Genomic DNA, 21,993 nt, shown 5'->3' with positions numbered 1-21,993 from the left:
TGTTAACCAGTTCCCGCCGCAATTTTGCCATTTCCAGCTTCCTTTCTACTATATCCAATCGCGTTTGTACCTGTTCCAGATCCGTATTCAATAATTTCTGTGTTTGTTCTATATATGCTCGTAACCCTGTAGCCATCCCACGCACCACGTGTGTCACATTCAACAACTCTGTACCTAATCCCCATATCTCTGTTGTGTGCAAACCCTCAATATCGTCTCTATCCGCTGTTCCAAAAATTGTTTTCAGCAACTTCTCACCTGCATTCAACCAACCCCTCTTTACTCTCTTTCTCCTCTCTGGAATCATCCTCACGACTTGGCGCAGTTGTTCCCTTATTTCCTTACACGACCTATCCAAAGCCTCATACTCTTCTTGCATGTCCCATAATATTCAGTTCTTAGATGCAACCGTTTCCACACTCGATACCACCTCCTGCAGCTGCTGCATCTCGTTCCTTACGTGAAGGATATTGAGTGCCAGCTGAAGCGTCCACTCGTGACCCTGAGGACCACATCCGGATGTTTCCCGAACAACACCCCACTTCACAACAGTGTATCCTGTACCTGGCCAGCTTGTGTCAGCTGCCAGAGGACTACGCCCCATACTATCCACTTGTACCCCATCGTGCGTCACCTACAGAATGGAGAGAGAAGGAAAAACCTCCCATCACTACCCCTTAATACCAATAAAATAACCCTAGTCCGTGCACAAAAATAATACACACATGAAAATTACTGCTAACTACACATCCCTCGAACGGAATTTATACTTAATACCTGGTTTACTGTCTGCCTCTGGCGCTTCTTTTCGCTTTCTGCCAGAAGGAGAAGTACATATACACGAATCTACTACCCCCTGGAACGGCTTAACTCACTAACGTGAATCACCATTGTCTTTGTAGGCAATTGTAATTTTACATTGACAGGTGATGTCATTTCCAATACCTGGTACGGTCCCTGGTGCTTGTTTGTGAACTTCTTGGTTCTCACTTTGGGAACATACGGATTAGCTAGTAGCACCCATTGGCCTACTCTGTACTGTGGCAACTTACTCTTTGTACCTCCCATCCGTTCATGTCATTCCAATTCTTTCATGTTAGCTCCTCTAACTCTCTGCCATACTTCCTTAATGGTTTTCGCAAATTGCCTTACATGCTCGCCCTCTGCTCCCAGCCTTGGACGAAGCATTTTATTTTTATTTATCGTATCCAAGACATCACCATTTTACAAAAAAAATTATATTACAATGCAAGAGAAGCAGTTATAATACAATAATACATGGTTATAAGGTAAATTAACTACAATAATATAGAAAAGTATGTAACATATAATGATAAGCGCTAAGGATGCGAAACAGAGCGATTTTCATATCCCACGTGAAGCCCAATACACTGCAGCTTGAATAGCTTTGTCATTTGCTTCAAATAGGTCTTGAGTCGAACACGGGTTGTTTAGTTTCCTGCAGACCAGTAGGTGTTGTGGGTCTTGCTGCTCTCCACACTTGCAGGGCTCGTCTGCACTGATGTAGCCCCATTTTTCCAAGTTTGCTCTGCATCTTGATACGCCTGTTCGTAGTCTATTCAGGGCTTTCCAGGTCGTATATGGGAGTTCAGAGCCAGCTGTGGGTTCTTCCCTGGGGCTATTCCCTGGTCTTCCTGGGTCCACATTGTACCACAGCTCTTCTCGTCGTGCTCTAGGCGATAAAAGAGTTGCTTCAGTTGTTCGTAGGAAACTCTTCCTTGATTTAAGTCGGCGAGGTTGAAGATTGTATCCGAACATTGGATGCCTGGGATCTGTCTCCTGTTAATTTTTTTCGATTTCTGTGGCAGTCCTTCTTCTGATGTCTGATAGGGCTATGCCCATGAGGTGGTACAGCTGCTTTGTGGGAGTTGGGCGGAGGCATCCTGTCACGATGCGTCCAGTCTCATTCAATGCTATATTTACTTGTTCAGCGTGGGTGGAATTTTGCCAAACGGGTGCCGATTACTCCGCAGTGGAGAAACATTAAGCTAAAGCTGACGTGCGGAGAACTGTAGGTTGCGCTCCCCATCTGCTATTTGTTAGCTTGCGGATGATGTTGTTCCTGGCACTCACTTTCATCTTTGTGGCCAAACAGTGTTCCTTGTAGGTGAGAGCACGGTCAAGTTTAATCCCAAGATATTTTGGCGTGTCGCAGTGAGATAGATGTTGTCCCTTCCAGCATATGTTGAGTTTCCTCCTTGCTTCCTTATTACGTAGGTGAAAAGCACAGACCTGGGTTTTTGCTGGGTTTGGCTTGAGGTGGTTATTATCATAATAGTCACCCAGCTTTTCAATCGCTAAAGTTAATTTACTTTGTACCTCTTCAAAGGTTTTTCCCTGGGTGGCAACGACTGTATGATCTGCATAGATGAAGGAGCGAGCGTCCATGCTGATCGGTTGGTCATTGGTATAAATATTATACAGCAATGGGGCGAGGACGCTAGCTTGAGGTAGGCCGTTTTTCTGGGTCCGCCATCGGCTCTTCTTCGACTGCAGCGTGACAAAATACCGTCTATTCTGCAACAGGCACTGGATGAATTGCGCCAGTCGATAGTCTTTTGTGGTGTTATATATTTTTGATATTAACTTACTGTGGTTTATGGTGTCGTAAGCTGCTGTAAGGTCGATAAAGGCTGCACCTGTAATTTGTTTCTGCTCGTATCCATCTTCTATGCACTGTGTAAGGTTGAGGATTTGTCCGCAGCATGACCTTCCTGGGCGGAATCCTGCTTGCTCTTTAATTATATTCTTGTCTACATGTTCTGAGATGCGGTTGAGGATCATTCTTTCTAAGACTTTATAGAGCTGACAAAGCAGGGAGATAGGCCGAAAATTTTTAGGGTCTGTGGGGTTTTCTCCAGGTTTTGGTATAGCTACTATATTTGCCTTCCGCCAAGTCTTGGGGATTTTCATTTCAAGAACACATTTGTTCATCATATCTAGTAACCACCGTCTTGTAACAGGTCCGAACATTTTTATTTGTTCTGGGCGTAGATCATCTAGGCCAGCGGCTTTATTAATTTTCATCATGGAGATGTCAAAAGGTGATGGCATCTTCCGCCCATACACCACTTCGTAAGGCGACGATCCTGTCGGCGTATGTACTTTACTATTATATGCACTAGTTACGAATTGCAAGTACACATCCCAGTCGGTGTGTTGACTATTTACAAAGTGACTCAACATCTTAGCGATCGTGCGATGCACTCTCTCCGTTCGTCCGTTAGCTTGTGGATAGAATGGACTAGTCCGTAGTTTCTCTACCTTCAGTAACGTACACAGTTGCTTCATCAGATCAGATGTGAAATTAGTACCTTGATCTGAGATTAAGGACTGAGGTGTCCTATACCTGAGTAACCAATTATTAACTGAAGCTTGTGCCACCGTACTTGCTTTCTGATCTGGTAATGCGACCATGCCTAAAGACCTAGAAAAGTGGTCAATCACTGTTAACACATACTTATTCCCTGCTGCACTCCTATTAAATTGGCCTAATACATCGATTCAGTTTTGTTGGAAACGTCTGTCTCCCTCTGGTAATCTGTGAAGCTGAATATTTTGATGGCTTAAGTCCGCACGCTGTGTGCATGGCGCACAATTCCTGACGTACTCATCCACGTCTTGACTTCGTATCCTCCACCAAAACTTCTCCGCTATCCGCCTGTCCGTAGCTCTTCTCCCGCCATGTCCTGAAAGAAAATGGTCATGCACCTGTTGCTAAACTTAATATCTTAACGCTGCTGGTATGACGACGCACGGGCCGCATTTCGTCGACCTGCAGAGTAACCCATCCTGTAATAGGAAGTGCGGTTGCTTTCTGACCAATTGGCAATCACTATCCACGGTTTGTGCCCTTTTCCACTCATCTTCAGTCACCCCTGTTACTTGTAATACTGCCACATTCCTGCTCAATGCGTCAGCATTTGCATGTTTCACACCTGGCTTGTGTATTACCACATAATCGAACTCACTGAGTTTCAACGCCCATCTCACTAGCCTAGTTGCTTGGTCTTCCAGACCTAATAACCATTTCAGAGCTAAATGATCCGTCACAACCTTAAATCTTCTACCATACAGATAACATCGAAAGTACGAAATCCCGTATATTACCACTAACTATTCCTTCTCTGTCGTGGAGTAATTTTGTTCCGTCTTGTTAAGCTAACAGGACGCGAACGCAATCGGATGTTCTTTGCCGTCAATTTCTTGCCCAAGTACAACACCAAGAGCGTGATTAGACGGGTCACATTGTAGTATAAAATCCTTCGAAAAGTCTGGAAACTCCAAAACTGGATCTGATGTCAGTATCCGTTTCAACTCTTGAAATGCTTTGTCGCACTCTGAAGTCCACTAGAAGGTGACACCTTTTCTTAGCAACTTAGTTAGTGGGCTCGCTATTTCTGCAAACCCCTGTACGAATTTTCGATAATAGCTCACAAGACCAATATGCGATTGCAGTTGTTTAACCGTTTGCAGAACCGGAAAATCTCGTACTGCAGAAGTGAGACGAGGATCTGTCCGTACCCTGTCCCGACTGATAATATGCCCGAGATAATTTACTTGTGCTTGCGTAAAATGGCATTTGTCCAAACTTAATGTTAGCCGTCCTACCTCTAATCTTTTAAACACCTCCTCTAACCATTCCACATGCTGCTCTATATCTCTTGAAAAAACTATAGTGTCATCCAGATACACCATGCATTCTTTCGGTTTCAACCCGCTTCCATACCTGAATGATCATTTCCTCTCAAATGATTTACCTGGTCACGAAGTGCAGACGTGCTGACAGTTTGCTTTACATCATAGTCTAGCCTCGAACTATCGATGTCCTCTTCATCCATTAACTCTACTGTGGCTATTACTAATCCCTTTGGCAGATCGACATCATCCCTCTCGAAGTTATCTAAACTCACCGGAACCATAAACTGCCCATTTATGTCCATTACCCGTGATACACACCTACGAATAAAGCAATGCTTTTCGTCGAAAAACTCAATTCTCGCTAGTGGTTCTACCAAGAATAACCCCTGCTGTGGCACATCGACATCCACCGGTACCCAGATCAACTTCCCTGTACCTGTTCGTACTTTGTCACACGAAATCACCTTTAATGCACTTGTACGCAGTTTGGTTAGTATCACCTTAGCTATCAGTGCACCTTGCGACTCTGAAACATTTGCAACGGCTGTACCCATTGAGAACAAGTTTGCATCGAGTTCCAGCGTATGTTGCGAAAAGTCAATTTTGGCGTGATGTTTAATCAAAACGTCCAACCCAAATATCGCTGAAAATCAGTTCCACAGTTGACAACACCTCCATTTGCTCCCGATACCATGTATTCCCTATCTTAAACTTGGGCTGTGCTGTCCTTAGTTCGTCTAATTTTTTTCACCTACTGCGCGCAATCTGTATCTCGGAGCTTCCAATCCTTTCTTGCCCACGAGGTCCACATTGACAACTGGTACATGCGCTCCAGTATCCACTAAAACTCTTCGACACTTATCTTTTATCCAAACCATCAAACTACAATCCGCCTCTTCATGCACTCCCTGAGTATCTCTTCTTACTGGGAATGCCTCCCGACGGCAGGAACACTCCCTTTTACGTTGAACAGTTTTTTACCTGCTGTATCATTGACCCGTTTCGTATCTTTACACTGCTGTGCCTTAAGCCCTATTTTCTGACAATTGAAACACTACGGTTCCCAACATTGTCCCTTAAAATGACCTTGCTTCCCACAATGGTAAGACTCTTTGGAAGACGGAAAAATTTTCTTGTCATGGCGAATTCTGGTGGCGCTATCCTCTTCCTGCAAATGTGTAGCTATGTGCAATGCTGCTGCTAAGTCACCTGGATTTTCCATCCGTATCTGGCGTGAAAAATCCGGCTAGACCCCTCCCAAAAATGCGTCTAAAGCTCTGTTCTCTGCTTCTTTCAATAGAACTTCATTTCCACTCGCATCTTGCGTTAACTCATGCGTGTGCGCATTCATTCTCCTAAGTCTGTCTGAAAATTCTTCTATTGTTTCACCCGTTTTTTGCATCATCCTCCCCAATTTTTCTCTAAAAATCTTGCACTGTTTTGTTTCCTGAACCTTTGCAATAGTCCCTCAGCTAACTCTGTGAATGTATTAGCATCCTTTAACCCTTCGTAGCATGCCAAATAAGTCTTTGTGTCACCTACTAACCGTAACCTCGCCATTTGCAAACACATATCATTGGACCAGCCACACAGTCTAGCCATACTATGCACATCACCAATGAAAACATTCACATCCTCTGATCTTTTACCCAAGAAGGAAGGTATCAAATTAGCTGCTGAACAATCTGCTGCAACGGAAAAAACAGTACCCTTGCATTCTACACTATCGCTTTCGGGCCTGATTGAGTATTTTGCAACAATTGTTGCTCCATCCTCTGCATGTGCGGCTTTTTTTCAATCAGTTTTTTAACTTGCTCTGTCAATGTGACTTCGGCGTCACTTGTCCCAGTTGCACGTGTCTCTGGCATTTTCCGTGTGGTATATCTGACCTCACAAAAATAAAATTGTATTACCCAGAAGCAAGTTAATTCCTAGCACTTCTAATGGCAAGCCATCTAGACTTACCACATTGCCCCGTTACATGACCATAGAAGCCACACACATCACAAGTGCTTGGTACAAATTTATTGCAAGGAGCGGCATGACCTGTTAATCCACACACTACACACTTAGGTGGTACTAAGTTAACGTGACTATCATTCCCACAAAACTGCGATAAGTCTACAGGGCTGCTATGCCTTTAAATGACACTCTCCCATCCCTTAATGTTACCCTCGACATGTCTAGCTACACAGAAAACATACAGAGAAGGCAGTTGCTGGACTCACCCTATTCGGTGTTTCTCAGTTGCTCCGCACAGTGCTAGTCAAAGTCGTGGCGTGGGTGCGCCTGACACCACTTGTTACGACTTCTGCATCACTTCTTAGCAGCAGACACTGTGGCTGCGCCAAAGACTGAGACGGCATGGAGTTTTACAATTATTTATTGAACTTTCTTTACAATTTCTCCCTCGTCGTTGCCGCCCAGCCCTGCGGATCCCTCCACCTGCCTGCTGCTGCGTAGATTGTCCAACAATGCGCGCAATGCCCGCCGCTGATCGCACTCGGAGCCTCAGGCCAGCATTGCTCCGCTGAAGTTAGGATGCCCTGTGATTGAGATGAACTCGTCACTGCTCGACACCCCAGTTCGACACATCCACGAAACCGTGAGGTCAGCTGCCGACACCTGCTGCACCGGCGGCTGGGAAGCCATCAGTCGCGATGTCCGTGAGCTCCCTTCATGGATGGACAACGCGCCGTGGGGCCCGCTTGCCGTGAAGTTCGGGGCATCAGTCCCCGGCGGCGCCTGTGACCGAGACCGTGCTGCGGCCGGTCCTACTGGAAGTTTTCGCTGTATTTAGTCAGCCATGGTGCCGACCGAACTTGGGCCGACCTCCAGAGCTGAAGTTGACATCTGGCAGCGAATGGATGACTCCTGCGAGCTGGAACAGACTTCTGGAATCATCACCTACGAAGATTGAACATTTGGACATGGACCACGTCCGCCCTCAGATCCAAACTGCTTCCTAATGGCTTCTGTGTGTTGCTGCCTGCGCTCCACTATTTATATCCGGCAGGAGTACGTTTTTTACTCTTGGTGGTAGCTTTTTGTTATTAATCCCACAGTATATTGCAGCGTAACTTAGCATGGTAGCCTCACTTCCCCTTACTCAGCACTCTCCAGGCTTTGCTCAGCACTCGGTCTGTGTGCGTGCTTGCGTCAGCCTGCTGGTAGACTGCTGCTATCAGCACGGTTATCTGTGCCTCTCTACTTCACAACGCCTCGGTCGCCGGCGTGTCTCTGTTTTTCCATTCTCCACTGCGTGAAGCAACGCTTACTACATGTGTCTGCAACACTTTAATTGAGAAATAATCAATAATAAAACAGTTGGGCAGGCATCATGCCTCTGATATTCCATAAAATTTAAACTTAAAAAAATCTTACACAAATTTTTATATATGAATATATCAAACAATAAGAATGAGATAATCAACACTTTCATATTTTCTCTCATATTTGTATGTTATCCTGAAAAGGTAGTCTCTAAATTCATAAAGCAATTAATTGACAAAAATGTGAATTATTTATATGATGTAAATGGTGAAGATGTTCATATTTTTATGAATACTTTAAGAACAGCTTGAGTAAAGTTTATTCATAAAATATTCGCTATCTCTTCCAATATCTTGTTTTTCCTTAAATTTATACACTTTTGGTTCTATAAATTGTTTAAATGTTACTTTGACCATATTATTTTTGTGCAGACATTCTTCAAAGATTTCAGAAATTATATCAGCTAGTTTTTCTTCAGGTAAATTATCTTATACAATAGCTTTTATTTTATGTGATTTATTTCCAATCTTTAAGTGTACTACAATTTCTTTTTCAATAACAACTGAATCAAACTCTATAGGTTCTTCAGTTTGTGTATTGGAATATATTTTACTTCTAAGAGAATTTATTGAATCATTATATTTATTTGTATCTTTACAGAATAATTTGATATAATATTTTAAATCATTAAAGGGTATTCATTACATTTCTTTGTCATTATTATTTTTATGTACACCTAAATATTTTTAACCATGTTTTCAACTAATTTGAAATTATAACATTATTGAATGAATACATAAAATAATTTATCTTTATCTACTTTGCCACTAATATATGTAGAAAATCTACCCTTTAAAAGTAATTTCGATTGAACTCTACCAACTTTAAAATAATTTTTCTTGGCATAATGTTTAGTTGTGGCAATGTAAATTAGCACTTCTTTCTTCATTTCAACTATATCATTTACTACACCATTTAAATATAAACATTCTTTTTCCTTTTATTGCAGTTCTTTTTCTTTTATTTGTAATTTACTTCCAAATTAGATTCTGAGTTGATCTTTTTCTTTTCAGATCTATATTTAATATAATCGAATAAAATTTTTTCAAGAGTTATATAACATGTTCTAACAGATGTATTAATTTGATTTTTCATCATCATTATTGAGTCTTTCAAATTTTCAATATGTAACTTCAATCAAGTTTTCTGAATTCAGTTATTTTTGCTATAGGTTAATAATTCATCTTCAAGAAATGGATAGTCTTCTAGAATATTAGCATAATATTTTGCTGTTTCAAAATTCATTCCATTTTTTCTATAGAAGTTTTATAATTTCCATTATCATGATGAAAATATATATTATTGCTGGTCGCTGAGGATTTAGCCATCTGAAATCTATATTATCAGAAGGAGTCAGAACTTTTGACCTATCTAAAATCTTAATGAATAAAATATAAAATATCTTTTGTAATCACTCATACTTCTCTTTATCAAAGGAAACAAAATATGTTTAAGCCAAGAACCTACATTTAATTTATAATCATTGTTCTGAATATATTAAAATATATTGACACAGTCTGAAGACTGCTGAAGCAGTCACTTCATCATATATAATTTAGCAATTTAGTCACTATGATAGCTGCCATTTATAAAGAACACCTTTTATTAGATTTGATATTTTTACTTAATTTATCTTCAACGAATTTTTCAGTTTAATAATTTCGTTTTCAAAATAATGAAAATCCCATCCACTCATTGAATTCAAATATCTGTCTGGTAAAATAATCTTAAACTCGTTATTAAGTGCTATACAAATTTTCTCTCCATATCTAGTGTTCAAATATTGACATCCAGTAACATTATATAAAACAATTACTTCTACCTCAAAAATTTTGAACTCTTTATAGAGTTGCTAACCTTGTTGAGCCTCTCCAGAAAGATTATTAGTAAGAAAATAATGTGTTGATTTTCTTAATAATAGTTTAACTGACTGGAAACAGTAAAACAGGAAATAATTTGTTCTGTTCTATATTTTATTTATCAAAACAATTTTAACAGTACATATATTTTAAGAAGACGATGTCAATAATGAATAAAGCGACTTCTTAAGTAGTCTCAAACAACATAATGTATCTATTTTATTTCCCAAAACATATCTTTCATCATCATGAGGACTCAGTACTTTCTTATTTACCTCAACTGTGTAGGTTTCATGTTTTTCACTTCAAACAATATTAATTTTTTTGTACTGTATGGTATCATTTAATAAACAATCTTTATAATCTTCTAACTTATTCTGTTTATAACAACACTGATCCTTTAGACTTTTTCTCTATTTTATCACCAACTTTATAAGCTTACATTTTTGTTCTCAAGCCACAGAATTCTTCTCTGTTCCCATTACATTCATCTTTCATTATTCCTGAAATTTCTTATTTATATGTGGAATTTCATAAATATTATTTGCTGGATAATTACTTGTATCGAAGTAGACAATCATCGATTTCATGTCTTCATAAAAATCATAAGTTTGTATATTGTAGGAATAAATGTTTGTATCTTGATAACATAACTCAATATTTTCTCTGTATTTCAGTTTCACTACTTTATAGTGAAACTTATACATCAATTCTTCAGATAAATCGAGTAAACTCATTCCAACATATATGAGTTTATTAAATGTGATTTTTGTCTTATTCGTGTTAATGGCAACAAGATTGCATTAAATATAGTTCTTTGCTTAAATAATGGCTTAGCTGTTCATTTATCATACTTTTTCCCATCTGAGACTACTTTTATAGCAACTCTGTTTCTTATATTTTCCACTGCCTCACCAAACAAAGAATAATTAATCAATTTGTATAAATTTTTTTCAAAATCATCCTTTGATTGCACTGTGTTTTGAATGTTCAAATTTAAATATATTTTCAGTCAATTAGATTGTTTAAAATTTAATACTTAACTTATTTTTGTTATTTTCTTTCCTAATTGTAGATACTGTTTGAGATCTTTGTAGTGAACTACGTCATTATGCTTATCATTCAAAGTAGTCAGTAACTTATTTTCTTTAGTTCCAGGTACTATTTTATTTTCAGGAGTGAGTGGTAAATCTTTATGCAAATCATGTAATTCTATTTGAAATTCTAAATGTACTTCAGAAATATAATCAATTATATCAGTACATGCAATTTCACTTACTCTTGTACTATCAAAAGAATATGGATTATCTGATTCAGATTCCCCACATGGTAAGTACTGACTCATGGCATAACCATATAAGTCGTTTGCATCTAAATAAGTTAATTAATGTGGTACATTATTTATATCCAAATCTTTCATATATTTATTATTTGCTTTGACATATCTTTTACAACACTGAGATGTACCAGCTACCACCTCTAATATTTTTTTCAACTATTAAAATTATATCATAATCGTCTAATAATTCTAATGGTTTTGTAGTCACTTTAACAGTGAATCTCGAGATAAACAAGGTACAGTAAAATACCAAGACGGATATAAATTATAAGCTTTTGATACAAGTTTTTCTAAAATTTTCAAATATATCAGACAATGGCAAAACATCAGTTTTAAGATCCAGATCATGATATTCACCAAGATGCTTGATATACATTTTTCCGAAACTAATTTGCATGTATATTAGCTTTCCCACTGACATTCACCATCGCATGACGAGATGCAGAATTCTTGTGCTCCTATTGGCTCCCACCAATTTACAGGTTTAGGTACAGGTGAATGCTGCAGTCCTATTGGTTCCTGAGGGAAGTGGTGCGTGAAAAATCAGCTTCAAGCGCCTTCTCTGTCAGCTTTGTGAAATGGCTCAGCTGAGGCGCATACACCAAGGTGAACACCTCTGGTTCAGTCTGTCTGGGGTAGTGGAATGTGACAAATTTGCGTCCTGCGCAGTCAATTGGCTGGCCATTTCAAAAACCATGAACAGCTCCATCACAGGCGAAATGCATCGCCTTTATTTGCTGAAAGGTATTCACCAATAGTCATCCGTTATCACCTCCTTCCGTTCCTTGTGTAGGAGGCTATGAACATAGTCCTCAGCTTAAGCTTACAGGTGATACACTTATTAAACTCTTCTCTCAAAATAGCCTTATCTGAACACATTATGCCAGTACTTCGCAGGAGGATATTACATACTGAGACACTGCATGACGTAGTTCCAAACTGAGCTAAAATATCCAGCAAAATGCGTAGTATACCAAAACATCTCTCATTTCTTTTCATCATCAGCACATGAGGATTCTCCCTGTCCAGTAGCTCAACACAGACTGAGCGATTTAGGGGTATGAGACTACTGGAGTGCTGCTGCCACCTGGCAGTGCATGTGGAACTAGAGCCTCAGCAATGTCCCAGCATCTGTGTCATGGAGATACATGTGCTCAGAGCTCCGAGACCTGGCCAGCTGACACACGGACTGGTGATCCAAAATGGTGTCTAATATTACACACTTCATTCCATTCCTTGGTGCTAACAGCTATTAAGTCATGGAAAGTGGGGGCAGAGTGGTGCAAACAGGAACTTTACCCAAGTGGGGGAGTCCTGTCTTCCACAAACTGATTAAATAAAGAATATGTAAACTGAACTGAGCAATATATTATAGACATTGACTTGAATTTCGTGCCATGAGGTCCTTCCTCTCCAGCACAGAGTGAGTGTTTTCTCTACCAATTTACACATGGGGAAAGGGAGGGCAGAAGTGGTGAAGGGGAGGGGTGGACAGGAGGGGGAAAGAGGTTCACAACTGGGGAGAGGGTGATAAAAAGTGTGCCTTTTCCCAGAGAGTGGGGGAACAGAAGTGGGAGGTGGAGGGTTGAAGGATTTCTGAAGGAAGATTATCCCCAGGGAGTCATAAATCAACCCTCGGGATCGTAAACCACTTAGCAGAACAGTAGGTTAAGAGGAGGGAAAGAGGTAGTTTATTTTATGAATTTAATTAATTACCATATCAATTTGATGCCAAAAGTGTGCCAAACCCTCTTTAGCACATATTTACACACTCTATTTTCTTTTCCATACTTCTGTATATTATTCTAATCAGTGACTTGAATGCATGGGCCGTTAAACTGGATGTGCTGTGGTTGTTGCTATTATTTGCCATTGCAAGCTTCAGGATTTTGTGGATGATATTTTTTCGAAAGTCTGCTAGTGTGTGTTTATGGACTCATATATTCTAAAAAGCAAATGGAATAATCGTTTTGTTTCCAATTCTATCTAGGATTTTAGAAACTGTACAGAAATCTTGTGTGTCCGTTCTGTCTCAATTGATTGCAAGTCTTCAAAGCTCTTTCATTCCGCACCCTAATACTGGATTCACAATGTCTTCAATACTGCTTCAAGTATTTCCTTCATCATTCAGCCAGACAGTTCCTGCCTCGAAAAGTGGTATTCAGTATTCACATCTCCTCTGCGTTTAACAGTGGAACTCATTGTGCCCTCTTAATAATGACACCTATGCACTTAAATTCATCGAGGGTTGTTTTGACTTTTCTATATGCTGAATAAGCCCTTTTGATGACTATCTCGTTTTTTATTTCTTCGGAATTTCATCCATGCGTTTTGCAATGTCCTCCCTGCATTCCGATTTATTTCGTTCCTAAGTAACTTGTGAGGGGTAATCAATAAATTATGACACTTTTTTTCTGAAAGCGAATTGGTATTATTCGGGATTCTAGTACACCATAACATTTCCCACTCTTTTGGATATTGGGAATTAGTAATCACGATGTCATCATAGTGTCTATGGTTACGAAAGTTAATAAATCAGCCAAAATGGGTAGGAGAGTGTTGCTGCTGGAAAGAGCAGATGAGTAGTTGTTAGCATCTCGCTTAGACAACGAACTGCAATCATTTACTTCCAGAATGTTGGCCACCGAGAAATTATGAAAAAAGTTTAAACAGATTGTAAATGGTGCTCTGGACAAGCGCATGCCTAGTAGGTGGGTTAAGGACGGAAAAGACCCATCGTGGTTTAAAAAAGAAATTCGGAATAGGGTGAGGAAGCAAGGGCTGTTGCACTCTCGGTTCAAAGGAGAATGTACGAATGACGACAGGCGAAGATTAGTAAAGATTCGTGCGTCTGTGAAAAGATCTATCCGCGAATCATACAACAGCTACCACCGTCATACATTGGCTAAAAATCTGGTCGGGAACCCGAAAAAATTTTGTTGTATTTAAAATAGCTACCGCGCCGAAGGCTTCCATTCAGTCATTCGTTGATTGCCTTGTTTGGCAGTGGAAGATAGCAAAATGTAGACCGAAGTTTTAAATTCCATGTTTAAGAAATCGTTGACGTAGGAGAATCTTACAATCACACCGTCGTTTGACCATTGCTTAGAGTCCCATAAGGATAATATAGTAATAAGCATCCCTGGCGTAGAGAAACAACTGAGAGTGTTGAAAACAGATAATTCACCAGGTCTGTATGAGATCCCTATTTGGTTCTACAAAAAGTACCCTACGTCATTGGCCCCTTACTTAATTTGCATTTATCGCGAATTTCTCGACCAGCGCAAAGTGCCAAACGACTGGAAGAAAGGCACGTGGCTCCTATACATAAGAAGGGTAAAATAAAGAACCCGCAAAATTACAGACTAATATCCTTAATATCAGTTTGCTGCAGGATTCTAGGGCATATCCTGAGTTTAAATATAATAAATTTCCTAGTAACCGACAAGCTCATGTCCACGAGTCAGCACGGCTTAGAAAGCATCGCTAGTGCAAAACTCAGCTTGCTCTTTTCTCGCATGATATACCGCAAACTATGGATGAAGGGTAATAGGCTGATTCCAAATTTCTAGATTTCCAAAAAGCAGTCGACACGGTATCCCACTGCAGACTGTTCACGAAGGTACTGGCATACAGACGCGGCTCCCAGATATGTGACTGATTCGAAGACTTCTTAATTAATAGAACCCAGTATGATGTTCTCGATGGTAAGGTTTCATCAGAGACACGAGTAACATCAGGAGTCCCCCAGGGAAGTGTGATAGGACAGTTGCTATTTTCTATATACATAAATGATCTGGCAGACAGGATGGGCAGCAATCTGCAGATGTTTGCTGATGAAGCTGTGGTGTAGAGAAAGGTGTCGAAGGTAAATGACTGTAGGCTGATACAAGGTGACCTAGACAAAATTAATAATTGGTATGATAAACGGCAGCTGCTACTCAATGTAGAAAAATGTAACTTAATACACATGAGTAGGTATAGCATTATTACTCTCCTACTTGACACAGTGATGTTGTTTAAATATCTGGTTGTAGCGTTGCGAAGGATTGTGGTAGCAAAGACGAATGGTGGACTTTGGTTTATTGGGAGAGTTTTAGGCAAGTGTTGTTCATCTGCAAAGGAGCTCGCGTATAGACCCAAGTGCGACCTATTCTTGATTACTGCTCGAGTGTTGAGATCTGCACCAGGTCGAATTGCAAGATGACATCGAAGCAATTCACAGGTGAGCTGCTAGATTTGTTACCTGTAGGTTCGAACAGCACGCAAATGTTATGGATACGCTTTCGGAGCTCAAGTGGGAATCCCTGGACAGAAGACATTCATTTCGAAGAAAACTGCTGATAAAATTTATAGAACCGGCGTTTGAAGCTGGCTTACGAATGAACGTGCTACCACCAACATACATTTCGTGTAGGAACCATGAAGATAAGACACAAGAAGTAAGGGCTCATATGGAGCCATACAACAGTCGTTTTTCCCTAGCTCTATCTGCAAGTGCAACAGGATAGGAAACGACTAGCTTGTGATACACGGTACCCTCCGCCACGCAGCATACGATAGCTTTCTGACTATTTGTGAACATGTAGATGTAAAACCTTGTTCAAATGGCTCTAAGCAATACGGGACTTAACATCTGAGCTCATCAGTCGCCTGGACTTAGAACTATTTAAACCTACCTAACCTAAGGACATCACACACATCCATGCCTGCGACCCTTGCAGTAGCGCGGTTCCGGACTGAAGCGCCTAGAACCGCTCGGCCACAGAGGCCGGCAAAACCTTGCTTTTTCAACATAATCTCCATTCAATGAGAGGGCCTTATGGCATCTTACTGGAAGGGCATGTATGTCCGCATTGTACCACTCTGTTGGTCATCAGCGCAAACGTATTGCTGCATCAATAACCTTCCCATTTCCCTAGTACTGTTTCCCATGGAGTACATCCTTTACTGGACGAAACGGATGGAAGTCTGAAGATGTGAGATCCAGGCTGTAGGGTCGATTAGGAAGAACAGTCCAATTAGTTTTGTGAGCTCTTCTCTGCTGTGTAGACTTGCGAGAAGCATTGTCATGGAGAAGGAGGACTTCATTTCGATTTTCTTGGCGATGAACACGATGAAATCGTTTCTTCAGTTTCCTGAGGATAGTATACCACACTTCAGAGTTGATCTTTGCACCATGAGGGAGGACATCAAACAGAATAACCGTTTCAAGGTCCCAGAAGACCATCACCAAGACTTCAATGGGTAAGGATCGTAACGTTACGCGTATGTAGGCGAGCGATTCGGTCGCCTAGGAGTAGTAAGAAGGGAGCTGAAGTTGTTGTATGATTGAATGCTAGTAGGCCCAGGGCTCGGGGCGCGCCGCAGCAGGTCCGGCTATCCGACTGGTATGGACGAGTACAGGTACAAAGGCGAGCAGAATCATTGGAAATGGGTAAATCCCAAATCTGGAAATTTGGAGGCTGTAACTCACACAGCCTTTGTGCAGAAGATGCACTTAAAATGGTGGAGCGTCAGACCAGCTGAAAGGTGATTTCTTACAACCGTATAGGAATCTTAATAATTTGCGTCAAACATTAAGGCAAATTTGAATGGCATGGCCAATCAAAACGTCAAAACAGGTTTAGAAACAAGGCCATGGAAATGTGGAACAACTAGGCAAAGTCCAGGGAAAACATCCTTCATCCTTTAATTTACACACTTTGTTTAAACGAGACTCAAAAAGTTTTAGTAAGAAACATCTCCAGTGTTTTAAGAAATATAGTACAAAGCTTTAAGGATTTAAATAAAAAGCACATAGCTTAAACTACAGGCCAACTCAAGCACTTGAGGAAGATTTACAATTGCCCAATTCTTAAAAGAAGTGTTAACCATTTAAAAAATTTAATGTTCTTTCAACTCAGCTTAGCAAGTATGTATCAAAACATTTAATGCATTAAACTCCCAATGAGTGCACAATGTTTAGCAAAATCTTACATTTTTTCTCTCAACTAAACAAGCAACACGATTTTTTTTAAAAAGGTATCAAACATTTCAGAAACATCCCCAAAATGTGCTTTCTACCCATCTTTCCAAATGTGTATAATGCACTTTTAAAATATTAAAGACTCGATGGGTCCATCATACTTAATAAAATCTTACAATTTCTTTCAGTTAAACAAGCAACAGGAGAATTCTTTAAATACTAACCACAAAAGGAAAAAAAAAACATTTCAGAGATATCCCCAAAATGTGCATTCAATGCAACTTTACAAATGTGTGTAAATTGCTTTACATAACTCTCGAGACAGTGAGCTGTTTGCAGAACCTTCATCCCTTGGTTGTTGCAGGTCCAGGCATCCTTCCACCATGTCAGACTGGCGTTGTCTTCTGCAAGAAATGGCCGTCACCCCCAGACAATAACGCTGGTGTTAATGGTCGGTTTCTTAATAGTTGTCTAGATGTAGTTTTAATAATACACATGGGAAGGGAATACAAAACTGGTCCAAAATAGGGAAGTGGCTTTGTGATAGCAGGCAAATATGGAAGCACCAAGCTACCAGGGGCTCAGAAGGCAATGGGCAGAAGCAAAGGCCTGTAACGCCCATTGGGCGAAATCGAATCAAATCACAAGACAGATATTACAGACAAAAAATGGTTCAAATGCCTCAGAGCACTATGGGATTTAACTTCTGACGTCATCAGTCCCCTAGAACTTAAAACTACTTAAACCTAACTAACTTATGGACATCACACACATCCATGCCTGAGGCAGGATTAGAACCTGCGACCGTAGTGATCGCACGGTTCCAGGCTGTAGCATCTAGAACCGCTCGGCCACACCTGCCGGCCTATTACAGACACCAGAACAACACAAAAGAGGTGGTCGACAGATGGAGGTTAAACCAAACAGCTGCCCAATTTAGGTGAACTCTGGAGAAGAGAGCAACTTGTACAGTTCAAGCGTCGGGTTTAAAGATACACACCTATTACCTCAAAGATGTCAGGAAATGTCTATATTAACTGGGTAAATAGATACAACTGCCACCACTATCCAGGCTCATTATTTAGGGAATTCATGTAAGAAAACAGCTAAGCTATCAGTCAGAGTTTTGTAACTGGGCTCAAAATTCGTGTCCAGAATCATAGCACTACAGCCACTCCACCAAATAACAGAAGTTATAGAAGATCACTAAGTAGTGGAAAAACAACCATGATGGACACGATGATCCCCTTCAGCTGACTGCAAACACCTGTGAGCCTCTCGTTCTGGAAAGCGATGGGGCCTCCGCCTGTCCATTCTGGTGGTCGCATCTTAACTCACGCTGCCACTTCTGTCCAGCCAGAGCCACTCAACAAGACTTTCTTGCGTCGATCACTCCATCCGCTGTACTGCCGATTGCATCCTCTCGCAGCCACTGTCGCTGAAATCGAGTTTCCACCGCGAGACTAGCGCCTCCACGTGAACAAGAACATCTCAGAAGCAAAGGACAAAATGACAGATGGATCCTGGGAATTCAAAAGCAGCTGAGCCACATGGGTCATTGAATACATTTCCACTCTCAGAAAAATGAGGTGCATCCAATGATACAACAGTATTTTCAATATTTTTCAAATTACAGAAGTTAATCTTTCACAGAGAATAAACATTTTCAGAATGGACCACTGAATTAAAAACTTTCAAACACTTCATGCAATTTCAAGAAGTGATATCTAAGATGATAGCATTGCCGTACAGCTATACCTCTGGACACCACATATCTGCATCTATTCCATTTCTTGATTTATTACGTTTCTTATATCTTTTCATTATGCAAATATTTGTCTGAACATTGTACACTCCTCAATTATACAGCAAATAAATACACCCAGAATACCTCATATTTTGTCATAGTTGTGTATTTGTTTAATGAACAGTTTACTGTTTTGCCAGTAACTTTATTCCTGTTTTAAATACACTGTTAATACAAAATCATTGCAATTTAAGTATAGGACAGTCTCAGGTGTTAGCCGATACCGCCTTTGTAAAAGAGTGCAAACAGACGCTTCTATCAAGCAGACCTAAGTATCGGTTTAAACCATATTTAAGGACGATCTTTGGTCATTTATCGCTAGCGCACTTGCGCGGGAATACTGGTTTGTTTATTAACGACGAACCGATATTTATATTCATTGTGAATGGTCTGAGTATGACTGAATCTTTATAAGATTTATTTATTTAAATATTGTCACAATATCTTATTTTAGTACAAAGAGTGGCCATGTTGAGTGAAATCATGTCTGTAGAACGTAAGGATGATGTATTTTTGGTGGGGACGGCCTCCAGCCAATGGAAAAGCTGTCACTAGCAGAACACTATGGGAATTATGTGGAGACTGGGGTTTTTCGTGTGAAGAACTCAACGAAGGGATTTTGAACGTTTTGTACCACATACTGGGAGAAGACAGGCCTTCCTATGGTAATGTGCATGATTCATTTGTGTAGGTGATTGATTCTGATTGGTGAATGGTCGCCACAGTATTCTAATGTTCAAAGGCACTCTGGCTCATGGGTGGTCTGAATGGGCTCCGCTTGTATTACAGAACTAAGGATAAACAGCGTATAAGTTACTATTTTTATATCATGTGTATCATAATCGTGAATCATAATACTGAACTCTGAACTGGTTTGAGCTGGTGAATATTACATGTGTTGTCATCACGAAAGGGACTTAAGTTTTCGTGCATCTATGATGACTGTTTAGTCTGGAGATTTTGCTACCATTCTCGTAACACCCACAATGTAACTTTATTGCATTTGATAAGGGTATTTTCTGTCTGCATTGTAGCTGAATATCGTAGGACTACTTCACGTTTATTTGAGATATCCTTTCTTGAATAAATATTGTTGTTGTTGTTGTTGTGGTCTTCAGTCCTGAGACTGGTTTGATGCAGCTCTCCATGCTACTCTATCCTGTGCAAGCTTTATCATCTCCCAGTACCTACTGCAACCTACATCCTTCTGAATCTGCTTAGTGTATTCATCTCTTGGTCTCCCTCTACGATTTTTACCCTCCACGCTGCCCTCCAATACTAAATTGGTGATCCCTTGATGCCTCAGAACATGTCCTACCAACCGATCCCTTCTTCTGGTCAAGTTGTGCCACAAACTCCTCTTCTCCCCAATCCTATTCAGTACCTCCTCATTAGTTATGTGATCTACCCATCTAATCTTCAGCATTCTTCTGTAGCACCACATTTCGAAAGCTTCTATTCTCTTCTTGTCCAAACTATTTATCGTCCATGTTTCACTTTCATACATGGCTACACTCCATACGAATACTTTCAGAAATGACTTCCTGACTCTTAAATCTATACTCGATGTTAACAAATTTCTCTTCTTCAGAAACGCTTTCCTTGCCATTGCCAGCCTACATTTTATATCCTTTTCTACTTCGACCATCATCAGTTATTTTGCTCCCCAAATAGCAAAACTCCTTTACTACTTTAAGTGCCTCATTTCCTAATCTAATTCCCTCAGCATCATCCGACTTAATTAGACTACATTCCATTATCCTTGTTTTGCTTTTGTTGATGTTCATCTTATATCCTCCTTTCAAGACACTGTCCATTCCATTCAACTGCTCTTGCAAGTCCTTTGCTGTCTCTGACAGAATTGCAATGTCATCGGCGAACCTCAAAGTTTTTATTTCTTCTCCATGAATTTTAATACCTACTCCGAATTTTTCTTTTGTTTCCTTTACTGCTTGCTCAATATACAGATTGAACAACATTGGGGAGAGGCTACAACCCTGTCTTACTCCCTTCCCAACCACTGCTTCCCTTTCATGTCCCTCGACTCTTATAACTGCTATCTGATTTCTGTACAAATTGTAAATAGCCTTTCGCTCCCTGTAGTTTACCCCTGCCACCTTTAGAATTTGAAAGAGAGTATTCCAGTCAACATTGTCAAAAGCTTTCTCTAAGTCTACAAATGCTAGAAACGTAGGTTTGCCTTTCCTTAATCTTTCTTCTAAGATAAGTCGTAAGGTCAGTATTGCCTCACGTGTTCCAGTGTTTCTACGGAATCCAAACTGATCTTCCCCGAGGTTGGCTTCTACTAGTTTTTCCATTCGTCTGTAAAGAATTCGTGTTAGTATTTTGCAGCTGTGACTTATTAAGCTGATAGTTCGGTAATTTTCACATCTGTCAACACCTGCTTTCTTTGGGATTGGAATTATTATATTCTTCTTGAAGTCTGAGGGTATTTCGCCTGTTTCATACATCTTGCTCACCAGATGGTAGAGTTTTGTCAGGACTGGCTCTCCCACGGCCGTCAGTAGTTCCAATGGAATATTGTCTACTCCAGATGCCTTGTTTCGACTCAGGTCTTTCAGTGCTCTGTCAAACTCTTTACGCAGTATCATATCTCCCATTTCATCTTCATCTACATCCTCTTCCATTTCCATAATATTGTCCTCAAGTACATCGCCCTTGTATAGACCCTCTATATACTCCTTCCACCTTTCTGCTTTCCCTTCTTTGCTTAGAACTGGGTTTCCATCTGAGCTCTTGATATTCATACAAGTCGTTCTCTTATCTCCAAAGGTCTCTTTAATTTTCCTGTAGGCGGTATCTATCTTACCCCTAGTGAGATAGGCCTCTACATCCTTACATTTGTCCTCTAGCCATCCCTGCTTAGCCATTTTGCACTTCCTGTCGATCTCATTTTTGAGACGTTTGTATTCCTTTTTGCCTGTTTCACTTACTGCATTTTTATATTTTCTCCTTTCATCAATTAAATTCAATATTTCTTCTGTTACCCAAGGATTTCTACTAG

The sequence above is a fragment of the Schistocerca serialis genome, chromosome 11 (assembly GCF_023864345.2).
Source record: "Schistocerca serialis cubense isolate TAMUIC-IGC-003099 chromosome 11, iqSchSeri2.2, whole genome shotgun sequence".
Lineage (NCBI taxonomy): Eukaryota > Metazoa > Arthropoda > Insecta > Orthoptera > Acrididae > Schistocerca > Schistocerca serialis.
This window is presented reverse-complemented; position numbering follows the sequence as displayed.